This window comes from Mixophyes fleayi, chromosome 9 (genome assembly GCF_038048845.1).
Source record: "Mixophyes fleayi isolate aMixFle1 chromosome 9, aMixFle1.hap1, whole genome shotgun sequence".
NCBI classification, from domain to species: Eukaryota; Metazoa; Chordata; class Amphibia; order Anura; family Limnodynastidae; genus Mixophyes; species Mixophyes fleayi.
Window position 1 is genome coordinate 19475110 of NC_134410.1, and position 10764 is coordinate 19485873.

Below are 10764 nucleotides of genomic sequence, written 5' to 3' on the forward strand. Positions count from 1 at the left end.
ATTTGCATTAACGAGCAGGTATACCTAAGGAAAGTGGCACTTAGTGTGTGGGTGCAAATATATATATAGTTTCCACATGGTCAAAATAGAGATGCTCACTGACCCCCGTGTTTTGGTTTTGGATCTGGATTAACTTTGTGTTTTGGTTTTGGCAAAACCGCCCTCACGTGTTTTGGTTTTGGATCTGTATATTTTTGAAAAATTGCTAAAGTATGCTAAAATTACACAATTTTGCTTTGTTTCTACATTATTATTAACCTCAATAGCACTAATTTCCAGTCAGTTTTTACCACCTCACAGGTAATAATATTATTTTGATACACGTTCGGCCAAAGACTGCAGCAAGCACAAACACATGGCAGTTCACAGCACACCTAGGAAACATTTCCACACAGCAGTGACAGAAAAGAAAAGTGGTGCAAGATGGGATTGTCCTTGGGCCCTCCCACCCACCCTTATGTAAGATATTGAAAAGGACATGTACGGTTTAACAAACCAAGCACTCCAGTGATAAGTAGTTCCACTATTGCGGCTGAAGTGCTTGGTTTGTTTGGGCCCCCACAAAACAAGCTACCAATAGCTTAGCTGCCTTAAGCCCAAAAGAGGCAGGATGATAAATATGTCCAGTTTAAAAAACAGCTAAGACGCCTGAGAAAACAAATGGGTGTATCACCGACCCCTGCAGACGAAGATTTGGAAGATGAAGACGAGGAGATCGCCGTCACCCAGAGCACACGGCCGGTTCAGTGAAACTGAGAATTGTCACACACCAGGCTCTCAGGTTCTGTCACTTACCTCTTCGCTGCCTTTTCAAGTTGTCCTTAGGCTCTGTTGGTTTCAGACGTCTCAGTAAGATGCTGTCCAGTCTTTCACCACTCCAGTGATCCCTCCAAAACCAATGTATGGGCGTGGCCATCTTGAATTCGGTTACATGATTCCTCTCGGCCAATTGGGTGACAACAGCCTCCATTTCAGATTCCCTCCAAAACCAGTCCATGGGAGCTGCCATCTTGGATAAAGTCACCTGATCCATCTCAGCAACTCAGAGTGCTGCTTCTGCGCAGCTGATTGCAGTCTCCAATCAGGAATCAACAACTATAAAAGGACTTCCTGGAGCCCTTATCTGTTGCCAGTGCAATGTTGTATTTCAGGTGCCAACCTGGTTCCCAGCAGTTTGCAGTCTTGCTAGCTATCTCTACAGTCTTACTATTAATCCAGCTCTGACAGTGCAGTCTACATTCTGGCTCCAGTCCGATTCCAGCAATCTGGTCCATCCGCTCTGATTCCATTCTGGTTACAGCATTCCAGTTCCAGTCTGGTTACAGCAATCCTCTTTCAGCCTTCCGGTTACAGCATTTGGATTCCATTCTGGTTACAGCATTCCGATTCCAGTCCGGTCAAGCAATCCAGTTCCTGTTTGCTCTCCTCTGCTAGTGTAATCACCATGTGCACCTGTCCATTCACTACATGCAGAGGAACATTATCAGGCCACCCAGCTTTGTCCACGTAGTCACCAGTCCAGCTCCAGAGACACAACCCAGTCTTGGTACAGACAGATCCTCAGGCGTGACAAGAATGGCTCATTAAATCAGTTATGGTGCCTTTGATTGCTCCACCCTTGGATAACTGTGGTAATTCTACAGCTAACACATGGCAACGAGCACTGACCCCCTGGGATGCGTGTATTTATCAGACGAAGACTAATCCAGGGTGCCCCGGCAGGTTGAATATGGTGAACCCAGTGAAAAACAAAGTATGTGGTCACACGTACGAGAGAGAAGCAATTGAAAAGATGATTGAAAACAAACTTCATCCTAACACAATATTAATTCAACCCCGCAGGAAACCACCATTACAGAAGTCTCTTTAACATAAATGTTAAAAACAAAAATGTAAAAAAAAATCTTTTACCTTTTTCAAGAAAAAACACATCTTTAATAAAGGTGAAAGTTTACTGTAGATAAACATAAAATTGGCAACATGTTATTTTACCCAAATATTAATAAGCATACCCAGCATCAGCTAGATCCCAGCACTTGCAATCTACACTGTCATCATCCTCACCCTCATCAGTGTGTACATCATCACTCAATACTAATTAATCCCGGCTGGAATCCACCATTACAGAAGTCTCTGTACTTTGATCTAAATGCCAGTAAATGCCTTCCCCGTGGAATTTGTAGTTCATTTTACGACAGAGCTGTCACGATTTTTGGGCAATTCTTTTACACCAGACCAAATGTCAAAATGTTCTGCTGAATCATCTGCATCATCATTGGATCTTTTCTAAAAGCTTAGTTTTATCCTAGCAGCAGTAGCCTAAGAAATTGAAGTAGGGGACGCCGTCGTGTCAGGTACCACTTCAGCTGTCAACTGCTCACCAGGACCTCATTGCATCTCTTGTGATCTGGGACAGTGGGAAATAAAGAGAAGTCATAGCTCTTAAACCTAGGATCAAGCATAGTCGCCAAAATGTAGTAATACGATTTCCAGAAGTTGATAACTCTTCAATGCTGGCGAAGTGATGAAAGTACTTCATCTACAAGTGCAACATAGTTAGCGTAATTTCTTTGTTTCATCTCCTCCTTCAATTTTTCAAGGTGCTTTTCCAAAAGTCTAAGGGAATCACTTTGCTCAAGCTATCAGTGTCTGAACTCAGTTCACAGGTGACTACTTTGAATCGTTTCAGCACCCTGCACAGCACAGAAAGTATTTTCCACTGCGCTGGACTAAAATACATTCCCCCTTCTTTCCCAATGCCATGGCTTGTGGAGTAAGTGTGGATGGCTTTTCGCTGTTCCTCCATCCTCACAAGCATATAAAGTGTGGAATTCCACCTTGTTACCACCTCTTGCTTCAGTTGGTGGTAGGGCAAAATGAATTGTTCTTGGAGCTGCTGCAATTTCCTACATGCTGTTGCAGAATGCCGAAAATGTCCTGAAATTTTTCGGGCCACAGACAGCTTCTTCTGGCATGTCCCTGACATTTTTCAAAAAGCTCTGTACCACCAAGTAGAATGTGTGAACAAAACAGGGAATGTGATGGATTTCACCCAGCTGTAATGCTCTCACAATATTGGTGGCATTATTATAAATGACATATCTTCAGGAGAGTCCAAGCGGGATAAGCCATGTTGCAATGACATCCCTTCGTTTTTCAAACAGGTTGTCATCAGTATGCCTCTTAGTGTAGCCGGTCATACACAAATGTAGGATACCAATTTGTATTTGCAACAGGATGAGGGAGATATTTGTGTAGCTGATGACGGCGCTAATGAGGATGTTGATGAGAATGATTATGAGGATGATGTTGTTTGTGTAAGTCCTGCACCAGTGGAAGCAGTTCTTGCCAGTGATAAGAAGGCCATTGACATTTCAGAAATTAATGGATACAGTGATAAGTGGCACAACACGAGCTATCATCAGCTCCGGGACGACTCCCCGCAGGTTTAAAATGACAATGTCTTTACAGGAAAAACTTGCCTGTAAAGACATTGCTGTTTTAAATCTGCACTGCAAAGTCGCCGAATATCGGTGACTTTGCAGGGCAGATTAATACATTTACCCCGAAGACTCCAATAGCTCCGAGCATATATAGGATAGCAAGCAAGTACAGTGGCGTTGGAGGAGAAGAAAAAGTATTGAGACAGAAGGGAAGAGGGCCCTGGTCGTAAGAGCTTACATACTAAAGGGAGGGGAAACAGTAGGCACGAAAGGAGTCAGTGGGAGGGGATGAAGCTCAAGAGGAGCGCGACCAGGGGAGTGGGAGGTGGGGAGAAGAATGATGGAGAAGGTTAGGTGGATGGCTGGTAGGTTTTGAGGAACAAAGTTTGGAATGTAAATATCATCATGTACTATACAGTAATATTAGTGAATTATGAATAGACTGTCCGCAGTCTAGATGAAAGTCTTATTTGCTGCCTCCTTTGTTTATTCCCTGCATATACCAGGTAGAATAAATATGCTTTTACTATACTGTCTTTTAAATATTAGGTTTTTCTGTGTTTTACTGTGAATGATATTTATTGTTAGAAGCCTTTTATTTTCTTAAATGGAATGGTATTCAATTATTACACTTTAAATGCAGCCAAAGATATGTAAGTTATGGTATGCACCCCGGGATTTCTTGTACTGCTGTGGTTCTTATATTTTTTAATTTCAGGAGGAGGAGAAATGTTTATTTGTTGTTGTAAAACATTTAACCACCTTCATGAGTCCTAAACAAATGAAATGAAAGCATTTTTTACAATGGTTACATTTTACCGTTTCTCTTTTTTTGGTTAGTTGTAAAGGCAAAATATTGTCATTTGATTTTTTGGGGAATTTTCTTTTGAGGTTTATTTAATTTCACATGAGAAAATGCTCTTTTATTTGTCTCTATTCATAATCTATGCCTTTTAAACTTAAACCATTTGCCTGGTAGACAGCTGCTAGGAATTCATAGGAATTTCCAAGCGGTGTAGTAAAAACAATATGGAGTTTGTTGAAATTTACCGCATCCAAGCACACTGAATATTGCAGTATTCAAAAGAAGACGGGGGCAAACACAGGCTCTGAGGTAATGCAGGAATATAACAGTCTTCGTGGCAGGGCAGGAATATAATACATACTTTGTATTAATAAAGAAATAGAAGTCTTTTTGACAATTCAGGAATGTAACATTGCCTCTGTGGCAATGCAGGAATATAACAGTCTTTGTGGTAATGCAGAAATATACTCAGTCTTTGTGGTAATGCAGGAATAAAACACAGTCTTTACTGCAAGTACCCTGCAGAGTGAGCAATGATTATTACCAGAGGATGCTGTGTAGAGCTATATGAATAGAATGTAGATTCAAAGCCAGATATCAGGAACCAACAAGACTGTAAATTGCAAAGCCAGGTGTCAAAAAACAGGAAACAATAAGTTGCAAAGCTAGGCATCAGGAACAAGGAGAGAGTGGAATGCAGAGTCAGGAACTGTTTGATACAAGGTGAGAAGGACATAGGACAGGTGAGAACATGTAAAGTGCAGTCTTCCAATCAGCGATCAGAAGGAGACACACCTGAACTGCATAACAGGTTGGCATAACAAGCAGAATAAAACTATTTTGCACCTTTTGTCAAAATGACTGTGACAATGTATCAAGAAGTCCTGCCAAATAAGTAAACCTCGGAAATTGATATTTTTGACATCATCATCATCAAGCCATTGATCGTTGTGCCTATTGCTTCTTTATCTTTGTACAGTATGTGAACTTGATCCTATTAATAGTAACCCCTGTTGTATCTAAAATCCTAGTGCCTATATCTTCAGATGAACCAGATCTCTAGTTCTGCTTCTACAGACAGCCACAGAGTCTACATGTATCCAATTTAACCACCCCCTGGAATGCAGAATGTTTTGGATTCCCATAAAGTCTGTTCTGGAAATGGCTCAAATTTTTTCTTTCTTGTATTTTTGGGGTGTTTTCAATTAATGGTCATCCTTCTTTTGAACTTTAATTTTAGCCCCATCTAGTAAATCTTTTATTGTGTTGTCCAATTTTCCGATATATGTTTCATCTTGTAATAAATAAACCACATCTATAATTTTTTTTATGATCTGTGCACAATTACGAATTAAAATTGTTCATTTTGTTCTTTTATGGAGTATTAAGAATTTGGGACATTTGCAAGATATTTCCTGTCACATCTTCAGCTTCGTTTCTATGTCTCAGTATTTAGAAAAATATTCTTTTGTGCAGCATAAACAATGGATTATTATAGGAGAAATGACTGAATAAAGGAATGACGTGTCCCACATCCAGAGTCATCTACAGTTTAAAAATGCAACACGTGAGTTCAGAAACACAGTATTTTTTTTTATAAACAAGAGGATTTCTAGAGGACTCGCTGAAATCAGAAGGAAGACGACTGAGAGGTACCATCATTTTGTTTTGCATACCTCCCAACTGTACCGATCTTGGGGGAACATCCTGATTCACGAGACGCAAGAGAGGAGGATGGAAAAAACAGGGAAAAGAGGGCTGGAGAAAACATGGTGCAGAGAGAGGGTGGATTAAACTCTTATCTTTCTTGCCCAGGGCACTAAAATATCTACGTATAGCTCTGACTATCGTTCATGACATAAGGAACAGTCTCCAGGCAGACTCTGTGCATCTCTCTTTTTCTTTCCCCCGAATATTGATGTTAGATATATTGATTTCACCCGTGTAGTAGAACTCCCTTTGGGGGTGCTCTTATGAGTTTAGAAGCATCACTCTTTATATGCTGAACAAGTATGTGAATAACAGATAATTCACCTACACATACACTAGGAGACGTTGATGGTGTACTGCTAAGTTCTCTTTTTTACCTTCTAGTTTGTGACACAGGGGTGTCGGTCACACCCCTGTTGTGCAGGGGTGGCCAGACTTTTGGACTTGGTGATCTACTCTAAAAACCAAAAATATTTTGCCATTAACAATCTAACGTCAGATACATAGTCCAGTTAAGTATGATGCAGTAGCAACAGTGTTGAGATACCTTTCTCATAGTAGAAGGAACACTTTGCTGCAAATTGCTAAATTATGTGACTAAATTTGCATGTCAGGGTAGGGCACAGGCGTGTGGGTGTGCAAGCCTGGGGAGGGCACAGGCGTGTGGAGGTGCAAATCAAGGGAGGGCACAAGTATGTGGATGTGCAAGTTAGGAGACAGTACAGGTTAAAAGCTCAACTTTCTGCTTGAACAGTGTAGTACAGTTCACTGACAGCCTGGGTCCCCATTTGCAGATACTAATGAGTGGTGCACTGTGGGCTCCAAAGGGAGTACTGATTGCTGTCTGCAGGACACAAGAGGGCAGCTCACCTTGGTAATTGCTAGGCAACTCCTCAGACCTCAGGAGCAAGAGTAGATTGGGATTAGAAAATGTTGCACTGACGGAAGGTGCAGGCTACAGCCCTCTAGTGCCAGCAGTCAGGGGCCTGGGGGTTCAGAGGGGTATTTCAGATGAAGTGGGGCCCACTGTATTGTAATGAGAGTGCTACCCCGAATGGACTTACCATGCACAATGATTTGCAAGCTGGTTGCCTGGAGCGCAGGGGGGAGTGTACTGGTCTGGGGGAAGCGGATCATCTGATGATTTTTACTTGGTGCTGCCAAAGAAGTTTAACTTCAAAGACGAGAGGTGCAACTTGGAATGCTGTGATCAACTAGCTAACTGACTGCAATCTACTGGTAGATTGCTGTTTGGCCATCCCTAATGGATTAAAACAGCTGTTTCCTACATGTACCCTAGATACTTGGTTCCATGTTTCCTGTTTTCTTCAGATTGGCAGAATGGAGGGACTGGAGGACTACATATAGTCTATTTAGGTGGACCTACCAATAGGCACTAAACAGGAATGTGTAATCTAGGTATTACACACTATAATTTTGTATTATTGAATTGTTTAAAGGAAACGGGTGCATCATGGAGTCCAAAGGGCATCATTACAAATTGGTTTAGTCCCCTGGGAGTGACAAGGTGGTTTTTGAGTTTCATCTTCTCAGCCATTTCGACTTGTCAATATCCTATTGTGAGATCAAGGGTGGAAATATCCTGGGCAGATCCGAGCTTGTCCACCAGCAGCATGTGGTAGGTGTTAAATGTGGAAACACCGTAAAGCTGGGTACTTCTCTTTTGGGTTTGGGACCAGCAATATGGGACTCTAAATGATCCCCAACCTCAACATTTCTTGAAATTCTTTGTTCCCTACCACCCTTTGTGTTAAGTTGCTCAGTTGCACCTCAGTAAAAGCCATGGAGAAGAATAAGACCATATACACCAGAAAATTAGGTAATGTTTTGCTTAGCTTCGAGTATAAAATCAGCATGCAAAAATAGTAGCCAGCCATAGGAAAAGGCAGGGAATCTCCAAATCTCAAACAACATACAAGATGTCCTCAGGCAAAGTTCACAAGACAAAGGTCTCTCCTCCCCTATATGCCTGTTAATTATCTGACTGTGACTTTTATGGCACATTGGCAATATGACCAATAATCACAAATGACACAGTAAGACGTTCAGTGCTTAGCCAATAATAATAATAATTATTCTTATCTCTAATATGCCCACTCTAGCCAATAGTAAGCCGACGTCTAACAGGAAAATAGCACATTGTGTAGCCATAAAGCTGCATAAAATGTGTACACTTTTAAAAATGCACACACACACATACCAAGGATTACTATTGACTCTTTTACAAACTTCTCAAAGCCTAACGTGTATTTGACAACCAAATGCCCTAGCTGTGTATCTGTCAGGATTCGAACCCAGAAGCTTCTGTTTCTGTGGACTGCTGCTCTGCTGACTGTGCTATTCTGGATGCTGGACAGTTCTGTGCTTTCTCTGTTTTCTAGCTCAGGTTCATTGATCTCCTGATGTTCCAGCATGTTATGGCGCCTTCTCTCGACCTCCTATATAAACCCTGACTGTTCCTGTCTTCCTTGCCAGATTATTGTACTTCTGCCTGTAATCTAGTTCCTGTTGCTGCATTCTGAATTCAGTTATCGACTACTCGTGTACCGACCTCTGCTTGTCCTCGACTACGCCTCTTCTGGAACCCTTTGCTTATTGCCTTACTGTGTTCCGAACCCGGTTACTGTTGACCATTCCTTATTATCTTCTTGTGGCTCTACCTTCCTTACTGTTACTGGACTCCTATTCCGGACGGTTACAGTAGCAATATTGTGCACCTCATAGACAGCAAAGATTAAGAGGGGTAGGCGTTTATCACAGTTTTCCTCATTTAAAATAAATCTTCTCAACATCACCTCTATTGTACAATTAAAATGTTCAACTAGGCCAACATATTGGTCTTTCAGTAGCCTCACTAAACGAGGCATAAAGTTTGTGCCTTGATCTGTGAGGAGAGCTTTCTGCAGACAATCTGGAAAGACGTTGCACCAATTTGTTGGCCAGATGCCTGACCATGTCATTTAATAGCAGAAATGCCTCTGGGTTGGTGGTGACATAGTCTACAACCCTCAATATGAAATTGTACCCTATAGAGGAGAAGGAAGAAACGATTCTGTAGAGATATTTAATTTAGCTATGAATTCCCTTTCAGATATAAAGTCATATCAGTATTTTCTATAGGGAGATTCTACTACTAAACTTATAAGATACATAGAAACAGAGAGCAGAATTTATTTTAAGTAGTGCACTGGTAGCTAATTAGTTTATGTATCATATCCACATTTAATTATTTCCTCACAGTTAAAAAGCAAATCTTTATTATTAATTCATTAAAACATTTTTTGGTAGTAAGGAAACAGCAAAATGTTAAAATACAATGGGACTATCCCTTCACAGCTGCGTTGTCAGGTCTCAGCCATAGACTTTGAACCAGAATCTGAAAGTTCTTATTGAGAAATTAAGTAGCATTATTTACTCATTTTTCATAGCTTTATTTCATGTAATCTGCTACCAGACTCGCTGTCAAACGGCAAATCTATACCTAGTAAATCAAAAGTCCCTACACCCTTTAAAAGAACATTTGAATGTGTGAAGGAATGCTATAGGGTCTTAACAAATGACCAAGCGGCTCATTGTACTACAGAACTCAAAGCTATTTGAATTGACTAATCTTCAAAACAGAATTAGAATATTTATGTAGGCACGTATTGAGGATTGCAACTTTTTTACGTTTTGCCTAAGATCTGTATCAGGCAATGAGTCCTTAACAGAGAGCATTAGAATTTATATTGATCAACTTTTGAGACCATTCATGGTCAACTTTGTGTGACATTCAAGTGTCAGGACCCACTCTGTTTTCAGATGTTGAGGCTCTAAACAGTAGCATCCCACACGACAAATAATTAATGGTTGATCATTATTTCAGTGAATATTGGTAGCCAATATTCTAGGAATCAGTTTGTTATCTCTTCTTAAATTTGTATTGGATCACAATTCCGTTTGGCTTTCATGGAGGCCAATACCACCAGCTTAGGAGGACTGCAATGGAAACTCGTTATTTTTTTTTTATCAGACATGTGAACTTGTACCTGGTCTGGTGTGACTGATGAAACACAAAACATGGACACCAACATTTTTATTTCGGATAAGTTACATTGATGACCTCTTAATTGTTTGGACTGATTCTAGGTCAATTTTTTTTTAAGATCTATGCAATAAATGCCAGAACCTAGAGACTGGTTAGTCCACAATCATTTCATGAAGACTAATGCTCCTAATATGTAGTTATCCCCTACATTACAAAGCACAGATTGTTGTGGATCATGACAAGCATGTTACTACATCAAACCAAACTAAAACATCTGTCAAAATCCAGTGACATCCTTCATTTCATTAACTGTAATAATCACAGGGGTTATCTATAAACTCAAATGTGCACTATTTTTAAAATATGTATAACTGAAACTTAGCTGGAGAAAAGTAATAACTGGGTAATGAATTTGGAATGAAAAAAAAGATATGAAATGATGAGGGTATTAAGTATATGTAACTATCTATAAATTGTGACAATGAAAATATAGGTTGTGGTACAAAAAGCACAACTATCTTTCACAAGTAGTACAAGAACCAACAAGAGAGGGAACATTGCTGAACTAGGCAATATCAAATAGAGCAAATATATATAATGTACAGGTAAGGGGGCATTTATTAAATACTGATCACAACATGGTAAAATTTGACATGAGTTTCAATAAAAGGTTATGAAAGGGAGTTACACAAACTGATGTTTGATCAGATTAGAGAACCTCACAAAGACCGCATGAGAAAATGTGTACAATTACTTTA